This window comes from Carya illinoinensis, chromosome 10 (genome assembly GCF_018687715.1).
Source record: "Carya illinoinensis cultivar Pawnee chromosome 10, C.illinoinensisPawnee_v1, whole genome shotgun sequence".
In the NCBI taxonomy this organism is placed as follows: domain Eukaryota; kingdom Viridiplantae; phylum Streptophyta; class Magnoliopsida; order Fagales; family Juglandaceae; genus Carya; species Carya illinoinensis.
Window position 1 is genome coordinate 36,331,788 of NC_056761.1, and position 21,801 is coordinate 36,353,588.

The following is a 21,801-nucleotide window of genomic DNA, read 5'->3' on the forward strand; positions in this document are numbered from 1 at the left end:
GATATCACATCATATATATGGAGCTTCAGAGCATCATGAGCTTGTGGGAACAAAATCTACAATTAGGACATATCACAGATCATGTAAAATGTATATAAAATTATTGTTTAGTCCTTACTGTAAATAGATAGTGTAAATAGTTAGTTAGAAGTTTCCTGTTATGTGATTTTACTAAGTAGTTTACTTTACTCGTATAAATTCAAAACAATAATTATAATATTAAAAAATAATACCATAATAATATTTTATTCAACTTTTATTTTTCATCTAAAATTATTTTATCTCATCTCTAAATCCAAACCAGCATTTAAGGAGAAGCAAGCAAAAGTTTTATTCTAAAATATTATATCTAGTATGCAATATTGCGAGAACAAATAAAATGTTATAAAATGCATTTTTTATTAGCTGTTGGCACAAAATCAATGAAGGCTTAGCTGGAATATATGTGCAAGACTACATTATTAAACATTGTCGTACAAACACATGCAAATTAACACCATTGGCATATAGATAACATGCATGCATGTGTAGGTGCAATAGAAGAGATTGGATAATGAATTCTCTCATCTTTCTTGATTAAGTGCACCCCAGGGCCGCCGCCACCACCACCTCCACCTCCACAAGCACCACCTGATCCTGTGCTAGCTCCACAAGGAGTACACCTGATTGATCTGTAGCTCTCAGTACAAAGAATATGCCCTGTTCCAGCTCTTGAATCCTTTGGAATTCACCCTATAAAACGCAGCATCTGGCCTGTACCAACAATTCTGGGTTCATCGCATTTTGGACACCTTAGTTTAATTGCAACTGTTGGAACTCAGCTGATGTTGTGAATCATTGCGAAAATAGATGTTTTCCATCGTTTTATACTGATGGGAAAAACAAAGGAAAGCCGCTACAACTGCCGTTACAGCAAGTACCGATTGTAATCGCTGCAGCAAATTGTTTGGGTCGATTAGTAACGTCGCAATACCGCAAAGATGTCGCTGCAATTTATCAGGTGCATCCTCGACTGAATCCTTCTTTGCTGTAAGTTCTAACTTTACGTCAGCAGCCCGTCCACCACAAATCTGGTTTTTTCGCTGATGTTGTCCTTTCTCAACGACTAAGAAAACTAACAGGTTTCTTGTGTGTGGGCAACAGAACAATACTTTGCAGCTTTGGAAAATCGCTGCCATGGTTTCCTTCTCAACGGAATGAGTTTTGACGCATCAAGTGCCATAATATATTTATCCTGTCTTTTTCCTAGCTAACGTCCATATATTGCCGCTGCATGTTGCGATAGTCCCAGCGAATATATATTGAAAGTTGCAATATGTCCTACTTAAAGACCTTTTTTTGTCCCAGCTGTTGCATTGATTTAATTTACAAGATATTAGAGGCTTTTCCAGCAGAAATTCTTTTTGTTGCATCGATTTATTTTACAAGATATGTCAATATGACATTGGGCATTTTCTGCCATCGATCTAAACCATATCACCACTATTGAAAGTTTGATTGCTATATTTTTTTGTAATGCATTTCTCCCCACAAACTATACAATATTGCTGGTAATATAAATTGGCTACGCTTTTTTGTACTGCTACTTTAATTAATAAGTAGATCATAATATTACAGTAGATCATATTCATTGTCAGTAGATCATATTACAGGATAATATTGGTCATTAATTTGGTAACATAATAAGTAGATCATATAAGTGTATTGCATATTATCATAAATATACTAAAATGAGCAGAGGAATCTGAAATCTGTGTTCTTCACCCCGATTGATAGAACTCATAGCTTAACTTATTAGTTATTGACAATATGACAATAACTGTTTTTGGAAAAATTACATGGAAAATGAAGACAACAATCTTATATATTTTATAAATATATATAAATTTTTTCATAAGTTTTTTTCATTAATAAACAAGCAGATATATAGATTCCTAGCTAATTGCATATATAGACCACCTAAACACTCATGTTAATGCATTCACTATGAAATTGCTAAATTGGGTCTCATCCTCATGCAATTTAACTGACTAAAAATGGAATTTCAAGAATGCAGTTGTCATATATGAAATCTATAACATTGCATAACGATTGAGCAATTGAAGGTGCATATGAACCATCTCAATTTTAAACTCTTGCAACCCAAACATCATATTGCCATACAAAATCACAGCTTCATTGATCATCAAGCTCTGAAACCAGTGCCATTGTACAAACAAAAATGGCCTTTGTTTCCAGAACATTTTTCTTACTTCCTTACAACTGCCCAGCCCCTACTAACTAGTCCAATCCCCACAATTGCCACATGTATTTAAACTTTAACAATTCCATATATATACACTGGTGCATTCATGTAATTCACACATAGAAAGAAAGGAGAGACTGATTTCTTACACATTATATATCCCCTAACTGATATATTGTAATTGCATGGTACTCAATGAACCTTCTGGTCCATGCCCTCTGAACTGTCATCTTGCATTGCAGCATAGCCCTACACATTTCTGGCAGGAGTGGGTGGTACTTCTTAATTAACATATATAGCCCTCCCACAATAATTTCCTAGCATGCCGCCCAACAATGCCCAACATGAAGTCGCATTAACTCCAACCACCTCCATTCCAATAGCCCTTTTAAAATCAATGGAGGTATACATGAATAGAAATATATAGTTAAGGTAAATTATTAATGGTATGCTAAAATACTCTATCACTTTGTGGTTAACATGAATTCTTACATATTCATAAACTCGAGTAGTTGTAGTTGCTTCTGTCACTCACTATCCAATAGCAAACTATTGCCCTTACGCGTCTTCCATTACGAACCCCTTATACTTGAAATATATGCCTCAGTCAAAAGTGTGCTAGAATTCATATACTAGCAATGTCAATTAACCCAGTGTGAGTTCCCTCTAGATCAAATCTTTGCTGATGATCACATCTGACCAACACGTATCAACACAGTTAATTGTCCTATTTACATGTTACTTTGGTTGCTCGTGGTTTCACAATAAACTTTTGGTGATTTCTTGAATATATTCCCAGTAATACGACTTCCTATCCAGCTATATCAAAAGCTACCTATTCGTTTTGGCAGTCATGCCTATTCTTATTGTGATACAAATGTGCCTCTACTGGCATCTATGGTGTATTTTGTGTTCCTCTTAACTTAACACCTTTTTGAATACACAATACTCATTCAGCTATTACGTATACTTGAACACTTGCTAGAAATATTTGGTCTTTATGATCTTTAGTACCCTTAAAGATGTCGAATTAACGGCATCATATACATGCCAACCAGTCAGTTTCATGCTATAGGACATCAATCATGTGCTCACACAATAGTCCCAGCGACCATTTTGTTATCACTTTTTTTTAAATAATCCCATTACTACCTCCAACGTCTATCTCTAATCTGTGTAGCCCACCCCGTATATTCATAAGTGGTTAAAATTTGTCCTAATTTCAAGTGCTGCCCCATGTTTGTAGAAGCCAACATGCATCAGTCTTGGCACTCTTGACTTTATTGCATATATTCATGCTAAGGATTGATAAATGGGAAAGGCATGGTTATGACTAAGTTTTGTAACTTATATCTCTTTGGCATTTTCAACTTTTTTTTAAACTACAATGCAAAGCAAAATTCAGCACCGGTTTTTTCAAAAGCAGCCATTTCAAAAGCATGAATCAACAAACCAACTAATGGCTTATAAGCATTACTACAACACAGTCATCCCACAACACATTAAATTTTACCATTTTTCTAACCTTGTCAAGGAAATGTAACTGCTTACCAGACATCTCCAAACATTTTCAATACACTTGAACATTTCGTTTTGTGATATTGCTCGACATATTGTCCCCCAAGGCGTCAAGTTGCGATTGCCCAAAGGCAACCAATTCCATCACTTCAGTCTTGGTTGTACCTAGATAGCAAAAATCCTGTCAGTTTAGTTCTAATAATTGAGCCGTGTGAGCAAGTAAATTCATGAGTTCCTGATTAAAATCTCATACTTACATATTGTATGTTTTCTAATTCTGCTTCAAATATGTAACCCATTGTACTTCTCCCCTAATATGCTAACTTACTAGCTTAAAACAAGCTACTCTGTTTTAAGAACCAAGAAATATATGGCCAACTAGATAAATTGCTCCTCCCCCAACCGTCCCACACCTACCCTTTTGGCTTCCACAAAAAAGGACCAGTTTGTACCCTGTACACAAGGCATAGATAGACAACAAATTGCTACATATTTATATATGTATATATTTATATGTTTTCCCCCAGCCACTCTCTCCTCCTTTCCTAGTAGGCATGCACTATAAAAACCCATGAAAAAGGCACCCAAAATAAGTCAAAAAATTGCTAAATATATTTGCATGCAGCTCGGGGGTCACTGCCTCCCCCGAAGAGAGTCTCCCTTGCGCGACTGAAATGAAGCCATGAAACTCCTCAACAGAGCGTCACTTTCAATTTGACTCTCCACAACCACTCACATTTCTTCCCTCACACGGTCTAGTTGACTCTTGTAGTCCTCCGCATCTTTCTTATGTCTTTCCACTAACATTGCATACTCTTTAGCTTGTAACACGTCCTTTTCTCTTGTAGACTCTGGTATCACCATCTCTCCGAGGCCTTGTTCATATCTTGGCCTATGCCCAAGTACCTCCCTAAAGACAGCCTTAGCTGCCTCATCAGTGCGATTCTCAGGGGCTAAGTCATCCATCTTTCCAGTCATCTCCTTCTGCACATAGTGTAAAATCAGTTATTTTTCCTTTCCACAAAAGAAACAATGGTTTATGATTTTGTACATTTTTTGTTCTAGGCTTTTTTGTCTATATGGGCTGGAACATTTGAGAAAACTTACATAAATATCTTCAATGGCATCTGTGACAAATCTATCATTCTTCTTTGACCAACGGACTGCTTTGTAGAAGTCCACTAAGTTTGCTCCTTTGGTTCACTATTTGTTATTAAAATGATAATTTAGTTAGATGGTTCAACATGACAGTTTGAAAGTACTGACGATGTATAATCAACAACAAAATCTACAGTGAAGTCTAAAGTATACAACCACAGTTAATGAATCTATTTCCCCAGGTAGGATGTGCTTTGGATTTTTTTAACCTAACTTTGTGCTTTCTCTATGATACATCAGATATGCAAAATATTAGGCAATTTAATAATCTAGTGGCAAGTCTAACAGTTTCATGTTTTTAACTATCACCTGCAACCATTTAAGTTAAAAATTCTATCTTACCATAAGTGGTTGCACAGCTAATATAGACATCCATCACAATCTAGAAAGGAGGGTTGTCTTCAAGACATAACATGGAAGTTGCAACAACACCTTTGATCTCTTCCCCCCCCCTCCCCAACCCCAACATTCCAATTTTCCATGGCTTAACCCCTAACCTAACAGCTTGTATGTGGCCTGTTATGAAGCATGCAACCGTAATACACATGGAGCTAATCTCACTTATATGTCTGTCTCTGCTTGATAAAAAATACTTAAACAATGACCACATAACTAGAAATATTTTAAAACAGAATCTTAATGCAAAAATATGGTGGTATTGAGTGAATGCAGCAACTTACAATTACTACCTCCAATCACTGATCTTAATAGAAGGCTGTGTGTTTAAAAATAATCCAGTAGAAATTGTGATATAGAGCTTAAGATTAGCATAATCAGCTTGAAATGAATTGAAGCAATTTGCCCAAGCCCTATACCTTTTCCTCTAGGATCCTCCCAAACGATTTTCGCCCTGTAGTGTGATTAATCTTCAGCTTCTTACGATTCTCCTTATTTATGTTTGAGATTTTTAGCCATCATGCAAAGAAACAGGTTATTTTTCTGCCAACTATATGGACCTTTGTCATCCCATGTCTATATTGTATATACCATATGGTAACCCAAAATATGGGCAATAACATACCTTGAAGTGGTCACTTCCCCATCGGCCACATAGCTTAACCCATACCAAGGGCTCGACCAAGCTTATCCCACCAGCCAATGCCTCCTAATGGCTCGCATATGCCAAATACTTCTTGTGAAGCTCATGGTGGAAGGCATTAAATCTCTTACACAGTTGCTTCCAAATTGCCAACCGATGGTTCTTCAATTCCCAATCTAATTCAAAGTCACCCTATACATATAAAAAAAACTATGGTCATCAAACCCATTTTTAAGTGGAATTCCTTACAATTGCATTACAGTTGTGTATATTGTCTTAAAATGACCCTGTCAATCAACTCATCCTTAACAGACTTGGGTATGTCCATCCATCTTGCAAAGCTCATGTCTGCATGATGTTTTAAAATCCACGTTACTCGTGTTGTAAAGAATGAGGCATTCTCACAGCAAGGTGTTGTTTCCCCATCATTTATTTTCAAAGGTACTTTCTCGTGCCTCAATTTATCAAACTCAGTACACTTAGAGGGCCCACGTCCACGTTTCTGCTATCCAACGTTTGTTAGGGGAGCTGTTGCTTCATCCTCTATGGCATTAAGATGGGAAAATTAGTAAGCAATTATTTACTTAGAACAAACTAAAATTACTAAAACATATCAATAAAGATATATTGTAGGTCAAAGGAATCTTCAGGTACATGAATAACACAACAAGCTACTTACCAATATTGTCTCTAGTAGAAATGGCTTCCGGTATCGGATTGGTTATGGGAGTATTTATTTCAATGATCGGTGGCTGTGTTGATGCATCAAAGCTCTCACCTTGACCCTCTCGCTGACTCCATCGCCAAATATTGTCTCTATTAGTGTCTGCTGTCGGTATTGGATTGGCGTAAACAGAATATCTTTCTATGAAGGGTGGCTGTGTTGACTCATCATGCATTTTCCCATTAACCTCTCGCATTACCCAACGCCAAATAGGGTCTCTATTAGTGTCCGCTGTTGGTATTGGATTGGCGTTGACAGTATTTCTAAATACGGAGGGTGGTTGTGTTGACTCATCATAGCTATCGCGTTGACCCTCTCACTGACTCCATCGCCAAATAGTGTCTCTATTAGTGTCCACTGTCGGTATTGGATCGGCGTTGAGAGTATTTCTTTCTACGGAGGGTGGTTGTGTTGACTCATCAGATCTTTCGTGTTGACCCTCTCTCTGACTCCATCGTGAAATATTGTCTCTAATAGTGTTTGCTGTTGGTATTGGATTGGCGTTGACATGAATTCTTTCTACGGAGGGTGGCTGTGTTGACTCGTCAAAGCTCTCGCCTTGACCCTCTGGCTGACTCCATCGGCAAATAAGTGGAGGCCGTAGTCGGCCTCTTGAATAAGGTGCACGTCGTCTTTTAAATTGTCGAACTCCTCTATCCCTTCCTCTCCCACTTTGTTATATCTAGTTATCCAACTTTATCTTCATATTAGGTGACAACCAAATCAGTAAATTAATTACAGTCTAAAGGGTTGTATTACATTAGGACCCTTCTGATGACTGAGTCAATTCATGTATGAAAATAGAAAGCAATGACTGAAAATTAATACTGTGCAAATTCTATCAAACATTCTCCCTCATACAGAAAGTGTACTTTTCTGTAATATGACAGAGTACAAAAGAACTGCATGCAAGTCTATATTTATATTAAGTGGGAAGAAAAGCAATCACCAAAACTTGAATATTGCACTATCTGTCTAACTTTGCTACTCATGTTTCGTAAATTGCTCTGCACAGAACATGTAGCACTATCCATTTTGAGTTCACCCCTTGAATATCCTTCCACCTAGATGTTGGGCAATGTCAAAAATAAATATGTCATCTATTTTATTGGGAGTAAAACACTGCCAAACCAACACCATGCAGCTTAATATCAACTTATGCAAATAATAGTAGAGCAATATCAATTCAGCTTTAGCTTCAAAGAAAATTGGAAACTTGTCCTAACCATTGTTTCCCTGTCTTAATATAATTAGCTAAGACAACTCAATTTGATCACCAACAACCTTTAATGTTACACCATGTATTCCGTAATTTTCCTTAACCAATGCAGCAAAATAAGTGACTATTATCAAAAAACTAAATGTCTTAACAGCTTCCCTCTATATTAATTTACAGCATGTTATTTAAAAGTTTGAAGTTAGGCATGCAATATATGGTCCTACATCTGCACTTCCTCACTTACCATGCAGTTGAATAATCTCAACCTAACATAAGGAAAGTAGTTTACCTCTTACAGTTTTTTACCTGCGCTAAGGTTGCTGTTGGTAACACCCCACCTTACGAGGTTGGTAATCCAATGGATAGAGAATTTGATGCCTTCTATGACTAAATGGCTAGTTACTGGGAATAGTTTGACCTGCCTAATATGAGTCAGTCATCAATTCACCCAAGGATAAGGCATAGATATTATAATACCATAATTATCAGGATTTCAATTCACTAGTAAGCATACTTGACTATGAAAATTGCAAAAAAAGGTTTTTCATATGGAGTTCAAAGGCTGGCCTTTTATCTTAGCACAAAGGGTAAGAAGAGGAACAAAAGTGTTGTTAAATGGAGTGCATTGTAGTCTTGAAAACCAGCCTAACCTGGAATGTAACAGGTTTGGTTAAGTCAAACATTTTGTCATTTTTTTTCTTTTTTGGACTCTGTACTCAAGCATTTCACTCTCCATGTAATGGAGAACTCTCTATTTCCTTATCCCACAGAATTCTGTAGCCTATATTATTTCCACATGATATATTCTTCCCGAATACACCCCACCTAACACAAATCACTACAAACGTTGCAATCTCCTATTTCCCACCCATTAGAAAATCTCAGCATGAATCTCAGCATGAATCTCAAAAAACAAGAAAAAGAAGAAAGCCAACGGGAAACCAGTAATAAAATTCTGAAAAAAGTTAAAAACTGTTTAGAAGAAAATAATTGGATAGAGACAAGTCTAGGAGCACCAACCAACCTTTGTGTCTTCAATAATAGCGTTAATGAATAAACAATTTCAAGAAATACCTTCCTCACTTACCTTGAACCTTTTAACTTCAAAGCAGAAATCTGTGTCCTCTTACCAAGTGGCTGTTGGGAGTTTTGCTGCAAAAAGGTCCAAACTTTCCTTAGAAACAGGGAAGGCAAGAGCAGTTGCTAAATTCATGTGCAAAACCAGAGTGGCAAGAACTTCAACTTTGTTTATATGTACTGAGCACCAACCGTATACTTGATCAGCTGATATGCAATAGTTTAAATGTGGTAACTTCAAAATTTACCCCTGTAATTCCAACTTTCAGTATCTAAACTCCCGCCCACTAAAATCAGCGCCAAAACTTTCCCCCCACCCCACTGATAATGAACTGTACGTTTGCACATCAGGTTTTAATTAAGTTTCACTAGCTTTTTAAGTTACCAGTTAACTTAAAATAAGATTTTAAGTAAATCTATCTTTTAAGTAGAAACAGCTCTTGATCCTGCTCTACAGTGTTATAATACATCATGTATAATTTGTAGTTGCATTAATTAATTCATAGATTGATCAGAATACCTATTTACAGTTTTATAATACTGCCCACAACTGATACCATGATATATCATGCATATCTAATACTGGGAAGAAAGCTTGCAATTTGGAAATATCAATTAAACATAACCTTAAGTGCAGCTTGTTTATCTAGGGGTCATGTTCAGCATGTTACATTTTGAGAAACAGTTGTTTCCTTATCCCCACTTTCGTCAGTGGAAGCACATTTAGTAATTATTTAAAAACTCACTTATATTGGCATAAATGAGTCCAATATTTTGCCTCTATGCTTTTCTCCCCTTGCATCCAATATAGTAATTATATCTAATAATTTACCCTTTTTTCAATTGTCTAGTGTCTCTGCCAATTGGAAAGTGCAATGCCTAATCAACTGGATAATTATAACATGCATTTTGTCACTATGGTGGTTGCTCAAGTGTTCACCCTTTCTATCAACTCGATTCTGGTCCTTATATGGAGCTAAAAATCTCTAGTAGTTCCACAATAGCCATACCATGCATTAAAATAGGATTTCATTTATGATTAATTTATCTAGTGATTCTTCCAATACAGGTTGATTACCCAGGCCAACCTTGTTGGTATAACTCAATTGGAATGCAAATCTCATGCAAAATACTCATGCAGTTCAGTTACGTGTATGGTACTAGAAGTATCATTGATATGTTCAATTTAGATTGTGCTTGTTGTCTATATGGACTGCATTTGGTAGAATATTAATACACCAAACATTAAGTTATAAGGGGGCCGGGCTGATGATTGCATTTTGTCCATGCTCCTACCGCATCTCCACATTACTAATGGTCTCTACACACTGTCCACATTTTCTCTCTACTTATAACTTCATGCATGCCCAAATTTTGTGGTAATTATGGATGTAGTGAGCTGTATTGTTACTGTTCAGACGCAGCTCATTCAAGTTGCACATGGTTAGTTTAATATAGTACATCACATGCACTATAGCATAGATATTATTGTCAACTTCGACCAGCTAACATTTAGCTACAACAGCACGCTGTCGTGTTACAGCTTAAGTCATTTTATCACCTGCAGTAACAGCACACACATCCATAACCATGGTTAGTACATGCGTTAGGATGTTTGGCTAGAATCAACACAAAGACTCCACTAAAACAAGCAAGCATTAAATAATGGGCAAATTTTTCACTTACTACTCTCGGGACCCCAAGTACCACTTAAAGCACCCTGCACAAAAATATTTACATTACACTCTAGCCATCAATAAATCGCACAGTACAAGATAATGCATTTATTATTGAGAGACTATCACTAATAAGTAGAGCATTTACATCTTAATTGGTAATCAATATAGATGAAGGTAATGGCCATTCAAGTCTGGGCAAAAATAATACGGTGTTTACCTTTTATCCAAAGCACATTTAGGTGGTCTAATTCGACATTGAATCTTCATCTGTGGAGAAATATTCCTTGTCATTGCCATAACCATCTTCTGAACCGTAAGCAACCACCTTACCATTGATGAAATCCGTGCTATTCTCATCGTGACGCCCCAGATGCATACCTTCTTGTGCATCAATACTTATAGGTTCTATATTAGTCCTACTTAGTGGAGTTGAGACTGGATCATCATCACAATGCATAGGAGCATACTCATATGATGGAACATCTTCTTGATAGGCATCATCGTCACTTAATTTGACATCAATATCATCTAATGCCCTCGGTCTTGGTGGAATGTCGTAAACATTTCTATTTGTGAACTTCTGAACAACATACCAATTCCCTTTGAACCGTAAATCTTTTACATAATAACATTGGGAAGCTTGGCATGCCAACACAAATGGCTCGTCCTTATACGAAGTGCGTGACATGTTGACACTAGTCATATGGATGTCCACTCGGACCTCTCGTCTTTGATCACTGAAATCAAACCAATCACAACTGAACAAGTAAACATGACGCCCTCCCATATAGCATAACTCCAAGATTTCATTTATAACACCATAGAAGTCTAGATTATTAGTCAAATTTTCACCCATTACAACAACACCAGAATTTTGTGTCTGTCGCCATGGTTCACGTTGTTTTGAATGGAACCTTTTCCCATTTATAATGCAAGCAGAATATGTTGCAACCCAACTGTCAGGACCGCAAGCTAATGCATATAGATCTACGGAAACATCTTGCGGGTTGACTATATGTTGGTCTTGAACCTGCTAGAATAAGGTGCACCGCCTCAACGTGTTAGGAGTTCGGTATTAGTGGGGGAATTATCTAAGTAGACTGAGATTTTGGACTTACACATTTCTTGAACCAAGTTGGAAACTCATTTTTGTGCATGCGATCAATTGAATTTGGTGTATGCAACTTACACTTCTCGTAGTGCTCACTGCACACAAAAGCCAAGGCCATGTATGTAAAAACCATGGGGACGTAACACATAATAGGTACAGTCTGATTGGAAAACATAAGTAAATGTTTATAATATATCAAGGATGCATACTCTATGTAGGGTTGAATCTCTACATAGTTGTTAAGAATGTACCATCGAGTTGAGATAAGGAGTTTATCATCTAATTTCACATTAGATGCTATACCCAAGGGACGAACATGTTGATTGAAAATTGAGAAACCATTTGTGGTGTCCTCTCCTCTGCCATCAATGTTGTGATCAACTCGATTGAACTTCGTCTCAACATCTTGGAGGTACATTGAGCAAAATTCCAAGCATTTGATATGAATATATGCTTCTGCTATTGAACCTTCTCGTCGTGCTTTATTCTTGACCTACAACTTGAATTTGCTGAGATATCTCTCAAATGGATACATCCATCTATATTGTACTGGACCCCCAAGTATCACCTCACGGGGTAAATGAATAGCTAGGTGGACCACGACATCAAAAAAAGATGGAGGGAATATCATCTCCAATTTACATAGGATGATGACAATATCACTTTGAAGCTGGGAAATGTGAGTCATATCAACTGTTCGTGAACACAACTTTTTGAAGAAACTGCTGAGTTCTATCAATGCCAAGGCAATTTCAGATCATAAGAACCCCCAACTGCAATAGGAAGTAGGCGTTGCAAGAAAACATGACAATTATGGCTTTTAAACCCTGATATTTTGCAATCACGTATGGAAACACAATGGGCAATATTGGAAGCAAACCCATCAGGGAACTTAACCTCTGCCAACCATTCACAAAATTTATTCATTTCTTCTTCGTGTAATTTGTACATTGCAGGTGGCAGTGTAAACTGTTCACCTGCACGCCTCAAATATAATTCCTTCCGCATACCCAAAAGCTCCAGGTCATGTCATGCATTGATGTTATCTTTGGTTTTGCCAGGAATGTTCATTAAAGTACCAAAGATGTTATCACAAATGTTCTTTTCAATATGCATAACATCCAAATTATGCCGAATCAAAAGGGTTTACCAATAAGGCAACTTGAAGAATATGCTATTCTTTGTCCAATTCAACTCTTTCTAAGTGCGTTTTCTCTTCCTTCAGGATTTACCAAATTGCACATCCCCAAGCATATATAGTTGATGTGACAATGTCTGATCCAGATAACACCCTTGGTGGAATACGGTGATCTTCTTTACTATTGAACAACCCTTTCCTCGATCTCCATATGTGGTCTGGCGGTAAGAATTGACGATGTCCCATATAACACTGTTTCCTCCCAAACTTCAACCATTTTGACTCTATACTGGCATTACAAAAAGGACATGCCAATTTTCCTTTAGTTGACTAGCTAGTGAGATTACCGTAGGCAGGAAAATCTTTGATTGTCCACATCAAGGCAGCATGCAACGTAAACATTTTCTTAGTGGAGGCATCATATGACCCCATGCTCCCAAAGTTCAACCAATTCATCAGCCAATGGCTACAAGTAAACATCAATGTCATTTCCTGGTGATTTAGGACCATGAATAATTAAGGATGTCATGAAGAATTGGTCTTTCATGCATGACCAAGGAGGCAAGTTATACGGCACGAGGATAACTGGCCAAATGCCATAAGGTTTTGCTAAATTGTTGAAGGGATTGAAACCGTCACTAGCCAAACCGAGCCTAACATTGTGAGCGTCACCAGCAAACCAACTATTGTCTTTATCAAATGTCTTCCAAGACTCAAAGTCCGCAGGATGCCTCCTAATGGTATCAGTTGTGGCTCATTGGTCTGTATGCCATCGCATATCAGTGGATATCTTTGTAGACATATATAACCGTTGCAATCTTGGCACCAACAGGAAATAATGCAACACCTTTTGAGGTATAACTTGTGTCCCATGTGTATTTGACATCCACCTTGAAGCCTTACAAACAGGACATTCATTCTTATCAGCATTTTCCTTCCAGAATAATATACAGTCGTTTGGCTATGCAAGAATTTTGTGGTACTTGAACCCCAACCCTCTCTCCAATGACCGTACCTTTTCATATGACGATGGGCATGTAGCATCAGGAAAGGCAGCCTGCAACAAGTTAAGCAACATATCAAATGACTTAATTGACCAACCATCAAGGGTTTTAATGTGTAGCATCTTGACAACGAATGAGAGTTTACTAAATTTTGTACACCCCGTAAAAAGTGGACGTCGGGCATCCTCTAGTAGCTGATCAAAAGAAGGTTTACATGAAGTTTATAGTACGGAGGGGCATGAAGGCATCAGAATAGTGTCGCCTTGGCTACCTTGAGGGACATTATGGAATGTCCCTGCCGATATGTCATCTAACATATGGTCCATGTCATCGATGTATTCATCCTCATCACTGAGATCGAGATCGAAATCGACATCAATCAAAGGGCAAGTTTCCCCCTCCCCATGAAATATCCATTGGGTGTAAGTAGGATTGAACCCTTTAATGAATAGGTGAGACTCCACCTCTCTGAAAGGCAAGAATAAATTATTACAGCATAGCTAACAAGGACACCGGATTCGATCACTTCCCATAGCATGGCTTCGTGCTAGTGTGAGGAAGTGGTTAACCCCTTCGGCATATGCAGGTGCTTGACGTCTATCAGGCAAGTTCATCCAACTCTTATCCATCTAAAATGGGTTATACGACATAATTAGTTTATCAAAAGATTTCAACGTACTAAATAGAGAGAGGAATCAGACCATGCGTTGAGTACCAAATGACTGAAAACAGAAAGGCAAATAATACATTGTACAAGTGTGCTAGGCAATTACAAATCATCTCATAACGAAGCATGCATGTAGTAATTGTAATTGCAAAGTAAAAACCATCAGCCATGTGTTGAACATTTATCAGTAAACAAATATGCTAAATATAATTTAAACATAATACTTAAAACACATAGTATTGTTGGAAACATGCCATATTTATAAATAACTGAACAAATTATGGTAAGATGTAAACATTTCTGGAACAATTCACAGCAGACTTACCATAGTACTGACAGCAGAATCATGCTATCATAAAATAAGGTAAGGATTGATCATGATTGATGAACCTGAAATTGTAAAAGTAAATGATTAGATCGTACTTAAACTCATGACGATCAAATTGGGATCATGCACGTATCTTAGCTAGAAGAAATGGGAAAAGAATAAAATAACAAAACAGAAAATAATAATGGTTGAACCGTAATATTGACAGTAAGGAGTGACGTCATCCCAATTTTTAGTTAATTGTTACAAAGAAAGAGTCTGAAGGATTTATTTTATATTCACGATGAGGCTCCCATTTCATTTTCAACTGGAGTAAGTGATGAAGTTAGTCAACTGTAACTACTTTACCTGAAAAATGACTTGAGGTATTATGAAAGCTAGTAAGGCTAAGGAATATGATATTACTACAATTGCATAGAACCATTAGATATGTATTGAACTCTTCATCGACACAAAGTTAGAAAATACTAAGAAATAGAAATATAGGTTTTCTCATGATCATGGATGAAGAATCGCAAAGGAATTAGTTCTCTATGACAATTGCTATACATTAAAAACCCCAAGACAATATGTGAATCTGTCAAAGTTAATTTTAGCAAGGATTACAAATGAATAGATGCTCAAAAACTGATATTTTGTAAACGGGTATTCAGTTTTTTTATGCCTTGTTAACTTTAAGCACATAAAGATATATTTTGTGCCCTCATACTGAAATTTTACAATGGTTTCCAAAGAAGAGAATGGTGGTGCAGAAAATCACATGAATATTTCATATAATCTTTAAGAAAATGCTTAAAAAGGAATGAACAAAGTAGGGCATAAATTGATATTTCTTAGTGCCGATTTTGCTTAAAGCTTCTAAAGCAACAGGTAATAAAAGTAACATTGCACAACCCTTTAAGGTATGGATCATGCCTTGATGTTATTTTGCATTCCCAACCTAATTAACTTCAAATAATTATAAGGGGTATTATGGAAGCCCACAAGCTTCAATAAAGTGGGTTTGGACTTGGATTTAATGAATAATCCAGTTGCATAGTATATCCATGTTTTCCAACCCAGGGTGAAAATATGCAGTTGATTTCATGGTTTGGGAAAGTTCTACATAATTGGCCTATGTTCTTTTGAGGAGAGAATTAATGGATGAAACCAAACCCAAAAAAGAAAGTAAAAGAAAACTTTTTATGTGACACTTGAGTTCTTTGTCTCTGTGCCAACTTTGTAGTTGCCTAGCAAGAGTGGATGGTTTTATAGAGAGAACGATGTTCTGCATGGACCACTTCACATAAATAGAACTAGTATATATTGTCTTATCTTGCTTGCTGCTCTAAATTTGATATAACCCTTATTCCGGTTTCACAAATAAAAGATCTAACTGACTGGAAAACAATCCTAAATGTTCGAAATGTTATTGATGATAGTGAGCAACATTTAAAGGTGCACCCTAATTGAATGGGACTACCCACTACCCAGCTATTCTGACCTAGCTAGGTTGGTAATAATCCTGTCTGACAGTGAGGTTAATTTAGTTAAACTCCAGAGTTAGTAGTTGGGTTGAGTTGTATTGGATTGCAGTATTTCATCTTCTTCTTTTTTTAATGTTCATTGATCAAATAATTCTCCCACACAATGGCTTGCCGCATATGTTTCAATGTCTCTTATTATTTGCAAAAGTTTTGGTCAATAAAATCTTTGTTCTGCTTCTGTAGGTTTATAGGTGTAAGTCACCTACTGTCGTTAATGCTGGGTCCACTGAAATAGAGTCTCTGCCAAATATTACAGTATGGCATTGATAGTGTTTAAATTTCATGGATTTTTTATATAGTTAAGTCAATGCTTATTATACAGTGGAATATATATCAGGCCTATTGGTCAAGACTCAATACATTGGTAGATTTTTTACGCCAATCATGTGTACTTATATCAGCTTTCCATGATACACTTCTTTACACTTGTATTTGAAAGAAGGAATATCAAAATAAATCATGGCTATTTAGAATCTTGACAAAAGCACAACAAGATTCATATGAATAAAGATTTTTAAATGATTTCATCAATGAGATAAAATACTTTAACAATAAGAATATGTGGATTAAAGAGATTTAATTCCCCCACATGCATATAGATGCAACACTATACTTACAGAAATTTATAAGACTGTATAAGCACCAGTTTTGAGAAGTTGGTCACATGGGCATGCACTAATGAGGATGTCACTAGGAATATATACCAAGCAACAAAAATAATCAATTTGGATTATTTTTTGCATTGGTTTGAACGGTCATATTTTTTGTATCAAAATCTTACTTTGGGAATAATTATAGCTACAAAATACTCATCTGACTATTTATTGTTATCTTACATTTAACAAGGAAATTTACTTTCCACAAAAATATTTAACAAGAAAATGATAGACAGTTTTTATGGTATTTTGTAGCATACACACGATGGATTGGGATTTTCACAAAAAAGGGAAAAAAAATGTCAATTATGAGCTATTACGTAACAAACATTGGTCACCATTTTTGGTCCTCATTATGCCCTTCTGGGCTTTCCGAGGAAACATATACGTGTTTAAATGTCAAATGAAATGGGGTTTTACATGGAAAAAAGTCGTATTTATAACACTTTCTATCCCATATCTAGAGGTACAGATAAGTGGCTCCAGTTTTGCTAATAGTTGAGGTGTGATACTCAATCCCTCTATCATGTATAAGGTTGAGTTGCGGACCTTTAGACTCTAGCCTCAATAACTGTTTTTTTTTTTTTTTTTTCCTTTTCATTAGTAACTTATATAAGTAGACCTGTATACTACCCAAATAATTCATGAGAACACCCAGTAGACATTCGTACAGGGCAAAGAGATATTAATAGTAGGAACGGCTTCCATCGCTGAACTTTAACTTTGTGGAAAATCCACAACTCAACACTATGTTTAGGAAGATTTATTTTGAGCAGCATAACAGAACCTAGAAAACATCATCAAGGTGGGTAACTGCTTCAAATATTGGAGGGCCCCATAAACTTGGAATTCCCCGAATTTGTGCAAGGACTTCACAAATTCATATACTCATCTCAAAATGGCAGCACTTTCTTCAGTGAATTAATGGAATTTACGCAGTTATGAAAGGTAAAGAAACAAGGCCGTAAGTACTAGAATTAGGGGCTTCTAATTCAGCATATATATATATTGCAATATATATTGTAAAATTATCTAATACACTCTGATTGAGCAGCTCAAACACAAGAGACAGAACAACAACATTAAACAGCAAAACAAAGGAACAAGCGACAGTTTAATTTTTGGAAATCAATTCAAAGTACCTGCCGGAAAAAAGGCACCACTACTTTTGTAATGCAACAAACTCATGAAGGGGGGAAGATAAATGCAATGGCAACAAGATATACCTGGAGCCTCGGTTTACCATACTATTCTGCCCAAAATCTTAGAAATTTTTCGAAATGGAGGGATGGAGCTTCAATTTGTAAGGGAAGCTGGAAACGGAGGGTACCGATTATGGAGATTTCAAGTGGAGAGAAGGCCGTGTGACCACTAGGGTTGCCGCGAGAGAAGGCTGATTGTTTGGGACTCGGAAAATGGGGCGGTTGTAAGGACGAAGGAGTTGGCGCCGTGAGAGAACACTGGGAACGGTGGCGCTTGCATGATATGAAAGTAGCCGGAGTCTGTTGGTGAAATGGGTAGAAGTGCAAATGGGTCCTCGAGCGTACAAACATGGGGAAAATAACAGGTTCTCTTGCTTGGTGCCCTTATGCTAGATCCCGACGAAAATCACTTGCATAGCAATATTTTTGTTGTCTTACGACGCACAAAGTCATCATAAAAATGACAATATTGCAACGCAACACACATCTTAATGAAGTCAGTTGGTAAGTGATTTAGACAGCCGCAACGAGTTATAAATCGATGTAAAAAATGGCTAATTGTGTCAATTTCTTTTGTATCGATTTTATGATAGTTGGTAAATGGCAGTTTTGTTGTAGTGTCTAGTACCTCTAAAACTACCAGTACTACTTAATCTAGATCAAGGGTCTCCATTTCAATTGCAAGGTGAGCCATCATCATCACCACCACAAGCAAAGATGACCATTGATATAATTGAGAGAGACATGACGATCATGCCAACCAAAGCAAGACCTGATCTGTCATCTGCATGGCCGACTAGTTCAGAAACAAAAACTCACACCATTTTTGGGATTTCCTAACTGATATCTTGATCCTTCTTAGTTACAGAACTCATTTCATAGACGCACACACATGATATAGTACTTTTTACTTTCTTTTTTATTTGTGTGAAATTGTTATTTAACTTTAAGGCTACGTTTGGGTAGTGAGTATTTAATATTTTATCATTATTTTTCCACTTCTATTTACAGATCATATGAGATTACCTAAATATACCCTTAAAACTGTGCTGTTTTTTCTTTCAACGTACATATGAAGTTTCCTTGAGAATTAATGAAGACGAATTCACTGTTCCGATCTAGGCATATATATGAGATATGTTTAAATCAGTGACGTCGTTTCACAGCAAGTGTGAAGACAAATACATTATAGTACCGCGTATTTGTATGACTATTCTACGCCGTGAAGCTTCGGCAAAGTGTTTCCTGTGCCATTGTCATTTTGACCCAATTTATTCAAACACATTGATTGACAACAAGTATTAAATTAGATATCTTAGTGTTGTGATTAACTCCATCGTTACTCCAGCGTTGTGGTTCATGCAAATCTTGACAAGTACGTCCTAGTTGCGAGGCAATTCCACGAGGGAAAACCTTAAAGTCCCAATATCATTTAATTTGGATAGTGAAATAAGATTAAATGAGTTGAGATAAAAGTTGAAAGTTGAATAAATTATTATTAGAATATAATTTTTTTAATATTATTTTTATTTCAAAATTTGAAAAAATTAAGTTGTTTATTATATTTTGTGTAGAAAGTTGAAAAAGTTGTACTAATAATTAGATGAGAATGAGAAGAGTTGAGAAACTCTCTCAATCCAAACTACCCCTTAATAGGAGGTTGACAACTCACCCAACTTTCAGTGAATTACAAGAAGTATGGGATTATAACCAATTTCAGAAATAATAATAGAGTTATTTTATTTTCGATCCAATATGTAAAGTTTATCATCCACATCACTTAAATAATAAGATTAGATTTGTACGATTAAAATTTTAAAATTTATTTTGAAAATCTAATTATATCATATAAGTATTTTATTCGATATGTATTTTCCACACACGTGACTTGATAATATAATTTTTCATAGTAATAATACTCACCATTCCTTTCAAGAAAAGCCTAGTCCTACCAAGATTATATACCCACCGAGAGTGGGTACCGATTGTTTTTTTTTTTTTTTTTTTACTTAATGGTTAATGAAGTATTTTTTAATGACTTTGTATTTTTTTTTAAATGTTTAAGAGGTTTAAAAAGATGTTTAAAACAAAGCAAAAAAAAAAAAAATCTACATTTTCGGTGAGGATTCTCGGTGTGAGAATTTTGGGTAGACGTTGCAGTCATCTTCTGTTTATCATTATTATCTCATCATTTCACGATGTGATACTAAAATTTTGAGACTATTTGCTATATTCTATTTCTGGATCAATTATTTAATGCATGACACGTAAAAAAATGTTAGAGAGGATTATAATTATGAAAAGGATGTCGGATAGAGAATTTTTCTTCAGAAAATGTCATCTAGATCTCTCCCATTTCACCTCATGATCTAGAACTTCATTGTATATTTTGCACATATAAACAATTTGTGGCCAACATATCAACGCCATGCCAAAACAATGATCACCTCTGCATCTAAATATATATTTATATCATTAGAGACCCTCCAAAATTTCAAAAAAAAAAAAAAAAGAACCTTATGGCAGCACAGGTGCGTGTTATCGACTCACGAAAGGCGATAGTGGAGAAGAACTTATGGCAGACTCTGTTGGTGACCAAGGATCATCATGACAGCGATAGAGAACATCGGCATGGTCGTGGGTGGCTCCACAAGCTCACTATTGGGTTGCACCGACAAACATGTTGTGTTGTTGCTGCCGAGCAGCTTCCCGTGGTGTGCACTAGTGAGAATGGTGAGGGACAATGGCGAGGAGCTCCAAGGAGGTCAAAAACCACCACGCTGGCGACAAACAACACCGGCAAGCAAGGTGGTGGTCAATTGTTGGACCTTCATGGCAAGCTAAATCGAGTCGTCTTCTCGCAGTGTGAATGGCGAGGAACACCAAGGAGGTTGGGAACCACCATGTCAGTGACAAATGACTTCGGCAAGCAAGTTGGTGGTTGGCATTGGCTAGTCGGTGCATGGACGCCTAGATTGGTGGTACTTTGGCAAAGTGCATCCTCTGCCCACACTGTGCCCGACATGATTAGCTTTCGATGTCAAGGAACCACCCCACCCTGCGACAGAAATCACTGGCAGTGCGGGGTGGTGGCCCCACCAACTCATGGACACCAGTGTATGGCCCTCCAGCCACTCGTCAATCTCTGGCCGCACTGTGCAAGCGTGCACAGCGTGCCACTGTGATGAGCAGCCGGCGGGGGGCTTTGTCATCATGATATCTCCGCCATGTTGGGCGGCTGCCCTCGAATTCGCCCTACTATGGGGGTGGTGGCTGTAGATCCTTCTCGAGGAAAGATCAACTAGGTACATGGCATGCATCCCTTACATGTAGTGTGGCATGCACAGTGCATCTGTCACATGCACACTGGCTTTTGGAGACTACCTTGTGAGCCGCAGAATTCACCTACTCTCCTTTTCAATGTTAAGATTAAGAAATTGATCTCACAGACGGCACCAATGTTTTAAAATTTGAGAAAGTTGAATTATTTTTTGTATTTTATTTGAAAGT

The 21,801-nt window shown here is 36.9% G+C and overlaps 1 long non-coding RNA gene across 3 annotated transcripts; it reads right to left on the reverse strand.

Annotated features, from left to right (window-relative positions):
* Positions 1 to 2,261: 2,261 nt before the first annotated feature.
* Positions 2,262 to 18,756, reverse strand: LOC122278885. 3 transcript variants are annotated; one of them, XR_006229375.1, is made up of 8 exons: positions 18,316 to 18,756; positions 14,905 to 14,969; positions 10,877 to 14,541; positions 10,667 to 10,700; positions 8,210 to 10,541; positions 5,943 to 7,748; positions 4,871 to 4,966; positions 2,262 to 4,747 (listed from the first exon to the last, which is right to left on the reverse strand). It is a non-coding gene; the product is annotated as an uncharacterized LOC122278885 (long non-coding RNA). The 3 variants fall into 3 exon arrangements; XR_006229374.1 differs by having other exon boundaries at positions 5,943 to 10,541; XR_006229376.1 differs by lacking the exon at positions 10,877 to 14,541 and having other exon boundaries at positions 5,943 to 10,541.
* Between the last annotated feature and the right edge of the window lie 3,045 nt (positions 18,757 to 21,801).